Source organism: Lithobates pipiens, unplaced genomic scaffold, assembly GCF_037356315.1.
Source record: "Lithobates pipiens isolate NorthernLeopardFrog02 unplaced genomic scaffold, aLitPip1_a1.2 Scaffold_27, whole genome shotgun sequence".
In the NCBI taxonomy this organism is placed as follows: domain Eukaryota; kingdom Metazoa; phylum Chordata; class Amphibia; order Anura; family Ranidae; genus Lithobates; species Lithobates pipiens.
Window position 1 is genome coordinate 159,913,999 of NW_027507788.1, and position 11,378 is coordinate 159,925,376.

Genomic DNA, 11,378 nt, shown 5'->3' on the forward strand with positions numbered 1-11,378 from the left:
GCTTCAACCCTTCTGGGAAGGCTGTCCACAAGGTTTAGGAGTGTACAGTGGCGGCTGGTGAAGTTTTAGGATGGGGGGGAGCAAGACCCCGTCCCTCCCTGTTTGGCCCCTCCCACTTATCATAAGCCATACCTCTTATAGAATTCACCCACTCTGTCCCCTGTATTCCACTTGCTTCCACTCATAGTGTCAGGAGTATACACCCGCTGTGCCCATGATGAAGGGTTCCCACCATCCCTGTGATGAGTTTGTAGCTGGCTTTTATACTAGCAATAAACTTCAGAGAACAAGTGTACAGCGTACATTATGTAGGTTCAACCTGATCACCACATTTTTCAAGCTGTTCTGGATGCATGTTTATTCAGTATTGCCATGTGAAAAACACAGCCAGAAATTTTCATTTTTTCTTGGAAAAACAACAGCTATCGGTTGTTATTTTGGGGTATTTCCCTTTAGATTGCGCACTTGAAAGGAAGTATAGACTAGGGGTCTCTAAACTATGGCATGAGAACCACATCCGACCCACTACAAGATTTTACCCGGTCTGCATTATATACCAGGTGCACATTATACACCGGGCTCTGCACATCATATACCAGGCTGCACATTATGCACAGTGCTCTACTAAAGCAGATGAATCATGCCTATCTTGTGTATAACCACACCAAGCACCTTTTCTGCAACCTGTAAATCGCACATATGTGCATTCTGCAACCTGTAAATTGCACATAACTGCATTCCCCAACCTGTAAATTGCACATATCTGCATTCTGCAACCTGTATATCACACATAACTGCATTTTGCAACCTGTTCATCACACATATCTGTATTCTGTAAATCGCACATATCTGCATTCTGCAACCTGTAAATTGCACATATCTGACCACAACATTCAATTTTCGATTTAAATAGGGAGAATGTGCCTCAGCAATATGCATGAGCACAGAAGGTGATCATTTCCTTTGGGAAAGCATGTGACAAAGATTTAAAAGCAGGAGATAAATTCAACAAAATATGAGACTATTCTGGTTTTATTAAATAAGGTTTAAAGCATAGTTAAATATAAAAAAACGCCCCTGCACATTACATTTGAAGCAATGAATACCAACTAGACAGACTACAGTCCCCAACAAAGATAGAGGTAAATCATTGCAAGCTTATCACAATGAGTTGGATCTCCATTGTGGGGCTGTAATTTCTCTGTTGGGGATTATAGGTGAAAGTTGCTATTCATTGCTTGTAATTTGCATGAGCTTTTTTTTATATTTACATGATGGTACTTTCCCCAGAATTCAGTTTTCTACCATGAAGCAGATGTTAGGCATATATGAGGAGATTGTGCCACCTACTACCTCCATGTGCAACACCTACACTTGCCTGTTTTTTTTTTTTTTTTTGACAGTCACAATTTTAGGAATGGCAGACAGCCTGTGCGCAAAAGATTGTATGCTTAATTTTTGCTGCTGCTTGCCCTTCCCCTCTTGCCTATGGAGGAACACTGATAGGAAGAGATAGAGCGGGGGGGGGGGGTGTGTTTGGGTGTCTGCCGACCAACGAACATGAACAAGCCTGTTGTTAATCGGGGGGGGGGGGTGCTCCCGCCGACCACCTAACATGTAAAACCCTGTTGAAAACCATGGCTTACCTGATCCTCAGCAGAGTGCCAATGTCACTTCCTTCCTTGAGTGATGTCAGAAGCTCCACCCATATTAACTCTAAGTGCAAGTCTATGAACTTGCCTGGCCAGTCCATCGCGCTGGAAGCTGTGGCGTGAACGACCGCGCCACAGATGACTTTTTTTGGGGCAAATGAAGCGACTCATCTGCAATCTCGTGCGTGGGGCTTACCATATTGCACTGTGCCTGGCGCCATAAAAAAAATTTAAGGGACATGTTTAAAGAATTTATTTTTTACATTTTTTTTACATTATTTTTTTTTTTTTTTACTTTTTTTTTTTTGACTGCATGGGGGGGAGGGGGATGAGGGCGGCACCCGGGCGCCCCCTATGGACAGGCCGCCACTGGGAGTGCATCTATGGAAATGTTTGATCATTCTTCCAGAAGCACATTTGTGAGGTCAGGTACTGATGTTGGACAAGAAGGCCTGGCTTGCAGTCTCCGCTCGAATTCATCCCAAAGGTGTTCTGTCGGACTGAGGTCAGGACTCTGTGCAGGCCAGTCAAGTTCCTTCACCCCAAACTCGCTCATCCATGTCTTTTATGGACCTTGACCTTATGGAACTCTTAACGCATTAGCAAACCAAGACATTTTGGACAATTTAATTCTCCCAACTTTGTGGGAACAGTTTGGGGCTGGCCTCTTCCTGTTCCAACATGACTGCGCACCAGTGCACAAAGCAAGGTCCATAAAGTCATAGAGCGAGTTTGGGGTGGAGAAACATGACTGACCTCAACCCGATAGAACACCTTTGGGATGAATTAGGGGGGAGACTGTGAGCCAGGCCTTGTCCAACATCAGTGCCTGACCTCACAAATGGGCTTCTGGAAGAATGGTCAAACATTCCCATAGACGCACTCCTAAACATTGTGGACAGCCTTTCCATAATGCCCCGTACACACGGTCAGATTTTCAGACAGAAAATGTTCGATGGGAGCCTTTTGTTGGAAATTCCGGGCTCCATCGGTCCATCTGACAGTTTCCATTGGAATTTCCATCACATAAAATTTGAGATCTGGTTCTCAAATTTTCCGACAACAAAATCTCATTTGCGTAAATTCCCATCATGTGTACACAATTCCGACGAACAAAGTGCTACGCATGCTCAGATCTGGTAAAACTAGAGTTCGTAATGGAGATAGCACATTCGTCACACTGCAATTTTTTTTATCGTTTAATGCAGCGCATTCTCTTCTTCTTTAGAATGCTAGAAAAATTCATCTGTTTTGCTGCTCATATTCACACAAACGGATTTCTTTATTATTTCTCGTGATCTCATGAATAATATATATTTTTTTTTTCGTCAGATCTCCATAATAATGTTTATAATTTTTTTTTCTTTTTTTATTATCAAGATCTACATATATATATTTTTTTACTAGTGTTCTACATAATATTATTTGTCGTTTTGTGTGTCAAGTTACCACAACACCATTATTATCTTGTATTTTTTAATCTCAAGGAGATTAGTTGGTGATGGGGTCCCTTGTTAACCACTTCATCCCCGGAAGGATTTACCCCCTTCCTGATCAGAGCACTTTTTGTGATCGCCACTGCGTCGCTTTAACTGACAATTGCGTGGTCGTGCAATGTTGTAAACAAAATTGACATAATTTTTCCCACAGATAGAGCTTTCTTTTGATGGTATTTGATCACCTCTACGGTTTTTATTTTTTGCAATGTAAAGAAAAAAAAGAGCGACAATTTTGAAAAAAAAAACACATTATTTTTTACTTTTTGCGATAATAAATATCCCCAAAAAATATATAAAAAAACATATTTTTTCCTCAGTTTAGGCCGATACATATTCTTCTTTTGGTAAAAAAAATTGCAATAAGCGTTTATGGATTGGTTTGCGCAAACGTTATAGCGTCTTTAAAATAGGGGATAGATTTATGCCATTTTTATTATTTTTTTTTACTATTAATGGCGGCGATCAGCGATTTTTATCGTGACTGCGACATTATGGCAGACAAATCGGACAATTTTGACACATTGACACTATAAAATTGCATTGATTACTGTAAAAATGGGGGAGGGGAGGGGTTAAGTGTGTTCTGGGCCGTGTTTCTAACTGTCTGGGGGATGGGCTAGCAGTGGCATGACACTGATCGCTGCTCCCGATGACAGGGAGCAGACAATCGGTGTCCTGTCACTAGGCAGAACAGAGAGATGCTGTGTTTACATCGGCATCTCTCCATTCTTCAGCTCCGTGACACGATCACAGGTATCCCCACGCGCCGTCCGCGGGAAATTCAAAGTAACTTACGGGTACGTTACTTTGCCCAGCTGTGCCATTCTGCTGACGTAAATATACAGGCGGTGGTCAGCAAGCGGTTAATTTGACATTGTATTTAGGAAATGTACTTGCCTACTCCCAAACAAACTGTCCTTTTTGAAGTAAAACACATAGGCAAGTATTTGTGAAAAATAAATAGCCATTTATTCTGGGTCATAACAAAATAAAGAGGAAGGCAGCGCTGGAGAAACTGCTGAAATTGGCGAAGTCTTAGTACCCCAGGGCACACATCAACTATTTGCCAGCCAAATTTGGTGGCTTGAGGAGTCCATATAATAGTGAGCACAATCCACTCCAGGACTACAAGAGATCAGGAACAACAGCAGATGACAGAACTGTTCCCAGGCTGTGGTCATACAACAGCACTGCATCTTTTGTCAGACCAGACTGAACCCAGGACATCACTCTCTGGTATTCCTTGCACGCTTCCTTCCAGGCTGTGGCTTTGGTGTTGGAGTTGCGGCAGAAGGTGGAGGAGGAGGAGGAGGACCATGGTTCAACTCACAAACGTGGCTTTGGCTTGTGAGTTCGCCCCTCAACCCCTTATTTAGGGCTTGCAAGATCACTTGCTCACATAAGAGGCGTTGGCCCTCCTCCATTTCCAGCATTTTGCTGTCATGTATGCATAGTCCTCTTGAAGACTGGGGGAGTTTCTGAGGGCCGCAGTTGATATGTAAAACACTTTGTGAAATCAGAAATTACTTATCAAAACTAACATATATTTAACATCATTAATTTGGAAACCAGAAATATTTTTAAGAATGCTATACCTGAGTCAAGCTGGGCTCCTCCACATGTTGCTGCCTGGAAGGCCCAGGTTGTTCGTCAGAAGCCTCAGCTGGGGGGGGGGGGAGGGAGCCTTGAGGAAAGACTGGAGAGTGCTGGCCTGGGTTCCCTCTGGTCTGACAGAAAATGCAGTCCGTCATAGTACCACAGCCTGGGAACATAAATGCCATCTGCTGCTCCTGATCTCAGGGAATCCTGGACCTTCTTGTGCTCCCTATTATAAGTATTCCTCATGCCACCAATTTTGGACATTAAATACTTGACGTCTACCATGGGGATCACCGGCTTCACAAATTCAAGCAGTTTCTCCAGCACTGCCTGCCTCTTTGTTGGATTATTATAAAACGGGTGATTGACCTGCCACAGACAGGGCAGCTCCCTGAACATATCAATGAATATTCCTAGAAATTCCCTTGTCTTTCGGTGCAGTGGGAGAGCACATGACGGAGAGACAACAGCTGCATGCAGAGGAGAGCAGCAAAGACGAAAGGCCTGAGCCCCGAACCTCCCGATCCCGGAGGAGATTGAAGGCCTCAATTATGGCCTTTATAGAGATGATGCTTAAAGTTGTGAAGAGTTGGCACATACATTTTTGGGTACGATGATCCAAGGATCAACTGAGGAAACGCTGGTCAGACCTGAAATTGAGGGAGCAGGATCAGTACAGAAAGAGCAGAAAACTGCTTCTAAAAAGTAAGTATTTTTCCTGTGTTCCTATTCTTCTTACGTTTGTGCTGCTCCATGTGCTTTTCTTTAGTGTTGCATAGTTTAAAATTACAACTTTCATGTTCATGGGCACAGTAATCGGTCATAGAAAACATTGTTCGTTCGCCCACTTATGCCACGTACATACGATCGGTATTCTCGGCGGAAAAAGCTCTGATGGTTTTCCCGACGGAATTCTGATGGAATTTCGGCGAAAGCTGTCTTGCCTACACATGGTCACACCAAATTCCGATCGTTTATAATGCGGTGACGTACAACATGTACAACGGGACTAGAAAAAGGAAGTTCAATAGCCAGTAGCCAATAGCTTCTGTCTCATAGTTGAATCTGAGCATGCGTGATTTTTGGCATGCTGGAATTGCATACACACGATCTGAATTTCCGATAGAAAGTTTTTCCGTCTGGAAAATTGAGAACATGCTATCAATTTTTGGCTGGCGGAAATTCGGACAGCTAAATTCCGCTGAACCATACACACGGTCGCATTTTCCGATGAAAAGCTCTCATCAGCCTTTTTCTGGCCGGAATTCCGATCGTGTATACGCGGCATTATAAGATGTTTTTGGCAGATACAGGTTAACTACATTAGTTCAGGCCTATTTGTATTCAAATAAGTTTGTTGTCTAGATGGGTTTGTAACTAGAATGAAATGCAAACTTGATTCAGTGTAAGGAGAGGACACTCAGCAGCTGTTTACACATCTGGGCGCAGGAACACTAGTGTGGGACACCAGAACAAACTTTAGGGTGTCCCACACAGGTTCCCCAGTGGATACTAGGAGTCTCTACATGTGTGATACTTTAAAAAAAAAGGGAAGTATTCCAGCTTTAAAAAGGAAATAAAATGTTCTTCAGCTTGGAACTCTGCCAAAACAGACAATTGTACGACACTTCCAAGCAATATCTGTGTGCTAAGTATACCTATTTTTTATTCACATAGGGGAGAAAAGACTTGGGACATCTGAGGACACCAGGGACCCCCCCACCTGCTAAAGAACCACAGAAAACCACAAGCAGAGGATGAAGAGGGAGACATTGATGAATTGTCACCACAACAGGTGAGGGTCTGAGACCAAAGCTTCAGGTAAGAGATCTATTCCTGCATATTTATAATACATGGTGTTTTTTTTCTTTTAGGTGATGTGGATGTTGGGGAAGAAGAATCTCATTTCACCAGTGAAAGTGCCCACATCCTCATCGGGGAGGGAATGGGGTGCAATTGTGATTTAGAAAATATAAAGGAAAACATCAATGATGTTCAACAAAAAATGAAGAACATCATTGATGTTTTAGGCAGAATATAAAACACACAAAAATTTGACTGTTTTAGCATGTATTTTTGCTTTGAAAACAAATTTTTTAAGTATTTTAAAAGCCAAATTTTGATTATGCACACGGTGTGTCAACATGTGCTATCTGCCATAACGGGATATCAATGTATGCGTTTTGTGGGTGAAACCCCTTCCGCGCAACTCAATTAGGTGAGAGGAAGGGGTTGCAACCCCAAAACATGTCCATTGATCCCCCATGATGGGAGCTAGCTGGTTGACATTAGGCATGGGATCAGAAAGGAAATCCCCAGTTTGAATCCCAATTTGTGTGCATCTTCAAAATGTGGCATTTACAGGGGTGACATCACCCCATCTGATGAAGGCAAGATCAACACAGTTTGGACATACTGATGACTGATATTGCATTCACTTTGCCAATGTTGAACTTTGTAAGTTCCTGAGTTGTGTATGTTATGCTTTGAAACATGCCTGTTTAACCAAAAAAATGATATTTTTACAATGTGAAAAAAACAAGTTGTGACCATTTACCAATTCACTTAAAGAGCACTGTAGTCTGCTCACCTAATTTAAAATAAAAACATCTTTGCCATTCTGAAGCTTCCCTCCAACCACTTTGCATATTATTTTATATATACTGTGATTCTGTACTTGCCAAATATGCTGCAGAAAATTCCCTCCACTAAATCTGGCTGCAGCCATTTGGGGGTTTACTTAAGTTTTTGCTGCTACATGTCTATATATGTCAGTATGTTTTATGTATTACATGTCTACGGTTCTGTCTTGGGGCTGCTAATTAATGTGAATGAGATGACTATTCCTGTTGTAGATTTGATAGTAGGACCTTATGTCTATATGTAAAATAGTGTCCTGGAACACTAGGGGTCTGAACTCTAAGGTTAAAAGATCATTGGCGTTTCAATTTCTGCAGCATCACACGCCTCATATTTGTATTCTCCAGGAGACTCATTTGACTGGTGGTAAACTCTTGAGCCTTAGGGGGTCCTGGGTTGGCCATCTATACCATTCCACTTACTCCAGTCTCTCACGTGGCATTAGTGTACTGGTACACAAATCTCTGCCTTTCCGCCTTCTGGCATTAGCTGTTGACCCAGGGGAAAGGATGTTGTATTACATGCAATCATTAGTACCTTGGAAGTTGTCATAGTGGGATTGTATCTGCCCCCTCCAGCCTCGGTGCATATACTCTACCAATTGGCATCCAAATTGCTGTTTTATGCTACTGATAACATTTTGATCTTTGGGGACATTAATATGGTGCCTGTCCCTGGGATGGACAGACTATCACATACATCCTGCTATCTACCACCCTGCCTCTTTGTCAGATGCTTCAAATAAGTAGTCTATTCTGCTAAATGTATATGAAGGGTCTCCCCTGGTACAGTTCTCTTGGTGTTGTAAACATGTATACCTGTACATTTATGTATGCCATGCAATTAATCTATGTTACTGACATGTAATTACTTTAATAAAGTTCTTTCAATTGTAAAAAACAAACAAAAAAAAAACAAGAAAGTAGGTTAAAAGCACAGCACAAAATAAGCCTTCCTAAAACGTTCTACAGCCTGGGATGGCTCCATCCTGACTTATTGTAGGGATGAAGTGGCATTGTGACCAGTGCCCCCTACTAGTGTTATGGGGGGGGAACTGCCTTGTTTTTTCGGGCCGCATATGCGCAGTATGTACTCTCCCCGGTTGTTTATTATGAGTACACACTTGGCATCTGCCACCCCTAAAAAACAGAACGTTGCTCTCCCAGATGGCACTAAGGGTGGAGCAATCACAGGCAACACTGCCAAAGTGCTTGTGTGCCGAAATGACTGTACTCCTGTGCATGTGCGGCAGTGATATCATCCTGCAATGGCCAATCAAGATGGCTGGAGAGTGACTCCTGAGATTACAGAGGGGAAAGATGTTGCAGAGGTAGGTATTGCAGAGTTTAGTTCCACGTAAAGTGGAAGTAGACCCTCCCATCACCTTCAGTCAAGGAAGCTGCCATCTTGGCCTCTGTTTAATCTACAACTGCCATGATGCTGCACTTGTGATCAGTTATGACACCATGGGATGGTTTGACAGTTTGGTTGAGAGCACAAGCAATGGTGCCGGAAATGTAATAGTTTTTTGAAAAACTGTTAAATGAATGGGTTTACTTCCGATTTAAAAAGGATGCCAGGACTGTGTAAGAAGGGGTTAAACGTCTATGAGATTTTAGTAATTGGGTTCATATCTACCACCTTCCATCAATATGTGGGTTACACCCCTCATTGGCTGCTATCATCTTCTCCTGAGACTTAGCCACTTGATTGGTCAGTGGGGGAGTGATGTCATCCAATGCATGCCCAGCTCAGTGCACATTCAATAGAAGACGAGTGAGTAGGCAGCTGGGTGTTTATTATTACATTATTTATTTTATTTATTATTACATAAGAGGCTTAACATGTCTCTTCTGTAATAATGCTTTGTACTTACCAAGATGTCTCTGCTGGTTTTGGTAGATCATAAGCTCAATAACAACATGCAATGCCAAGCTGCGGTTTCCAAAGCGAGCAAAGTCCTTTTCTGTATTAAGGGAGGTATGGACTCCAGAGAGAGAGATATATCTTTATGCCCCATAAACCTCATCTGGAATATGCAGTTCAGTTTTGGGCACCAGTTCTCAAAAAGGATATTGGGGAACTGGAGAAAGTGCAGAGAAATGCAAACAAACTGATAAGAGGCATGGAGGAGCTCAGCTATGAGGAAAGATTAGAGGAACTGAATTTATTCACTCTTGAGAAGAGGAGATTAAGGGGGGATATGATCAACATGTACAAATATATAAGTGGTCCATATAGTGAACTTGGTGTTGAGTTATTCACTTTAAGGAAAAAAGATTTAATCTCCAAATATGGAAAGGTTTCTTTACAGTAAAAGCTGTGAAAATGTGAAATAAACTTCCTTTAAGAGCTGGTTCTGGCAAGCTCAGTCGATTGCTTTAAGAAAGACATGGATTCTTTCCTAATTGTACATAATATAACTGGGTATTAACATTTATAGGTAAGAGTTGATCCAGGGAAAATCCGATTGCCTCTCGGGGGATCAAGAAAGAATTTTTTCCCCTGCTGTAGCAAATTGGATCATGCTCTGCTGGGGTTTTTTGCCTTCCTCTGGATCGACTGTGGGTATAGGATTGTGTATATGGTATTGTATTTTTTTATTTTTATTTTTAGTTGAACTAGATGGACTTGTGTCTTTTTTCAACCTGACTAACTATGTAACTATGTAAGAGGTGCGACCAAGCATAAACGCTTTTTTTTCCGCGTTCCAGTACGTTCCCATGCATCATGTTTATGGCAGCCTATTCATTTCAATGGGCTGTCCTATGCGTGAGAATTGTGCAAAAAAACAAAAAACACAATTTTCTAAATTGTGCGGCACCAAACTGCATGGTACTGAAGAATTAAATGCCATCATTATGCATCAGCAAAGGCCCAGTGCGTTTTTGAGTGTTGCAGAAAAGTGCATAATTTTACGTGCGTTCCTTCCTGCTCACAGATTTTTACTACTTAAGTTTAGTGCCATTTTAGGGACGCCAACACCGTAAATGTGATGAGTGCATCTCCAATCATACGCTGCCAATTGCACTTATAGCAATGTAGCCGATTCCAGCAGGCGGCCATTGTTGCGTGGAACGGACAAGCACCTCCAGACAAAGATTAATGCATCCTGGTTTCTATATTCCAATGTAAATTGGCCACAATCACATTTTTTCCCCCTCAAATTACCCAACAATGAATGGAGACAGAACTGTGTAATTGTCACATTACCATCATTACAATGACGCTTCGCCTTTTGCTTCCGACTCATGGGTTGCTTTTTTTTTTTTTAGTAGACAATGACAATTGATTTTCGTGTTTTCTTCCCCTCTTCGGGCTGACAAATCGCTCCCCTCGCCACCCTTGTTTCCATGTTATAAAATGATGGAGTCGCGTCATTAGGGGCCTGTTTGTTCTGGCACGCTCGGTACACCATGGCGAGTGGGCGGATGTGTTGACAGATCCCTCTCCATCTTTTCATCAGAATATGAACAGAATGTGAGACTGGAGAGGCGAGGACGCTTTTCCTTCTCTGATGTATTTATATGAAATAATGTTAATCATGATTAGCACTTAAACACCGGGTATGGAGGGATGCTGGGAGCAGACATTGCAAGCTTTTAATCATTGTAACCCGTTTCCACGGCAACGCCGACCCTGCCGAGAGAGGCGGAGAGGGGCTATTCATGCCGACGAGGTGGCTGAAACCTTGCTGCTTGAAGGGGGGCTCTGCCAGATCTCTCACACATCAGCAGTGTTGTCCATTCACTCGCACAGTGCTGGGAAATTGGTGGCGATAGATTTCGACTTTTGCTTCAGTTTTATTATTGGATGGATGTGTGATTCAATCAAATCCACTAAATTTCCAATAGCCATTACTTCCCCTCTGATCAATTTAGACTTGATTTTGATCAGGTTTGATCAAACTGGATCGATCAGCCAGGGTGGAACATTTTCAATCATTTTGCATCAGTTGGCAGCATACTTGGGTCTTTAATGCAATCAC

At 42.2% G+C, this 11,378-nt stretch overlaps 1 long non-coding RNA gene across 1 annotated transcript; it reads left to right on the forward strand.

The window, feature by feature from the left end:
- The first annotated feature begins 4,847 nt into the window (after nucleotides 1–4,847).
- On the forward strand, nucleotides 4,848–8,221 carry LOC143933260 (uncharacterized). Its single transcript, XR_013263072.1, has 3 exons — nucleotides 4,848–5,455; nucleotides 6,428–6,545; nucleotides 6,625–8,221. It is a non-coding gene; the product is annotated as an uncharacterized LOC143933260 (long non-coding RNA).
- The last annotated feature ends 3,157 nt before the right edge of the window (nucleotides 8,222–11,378 follow it).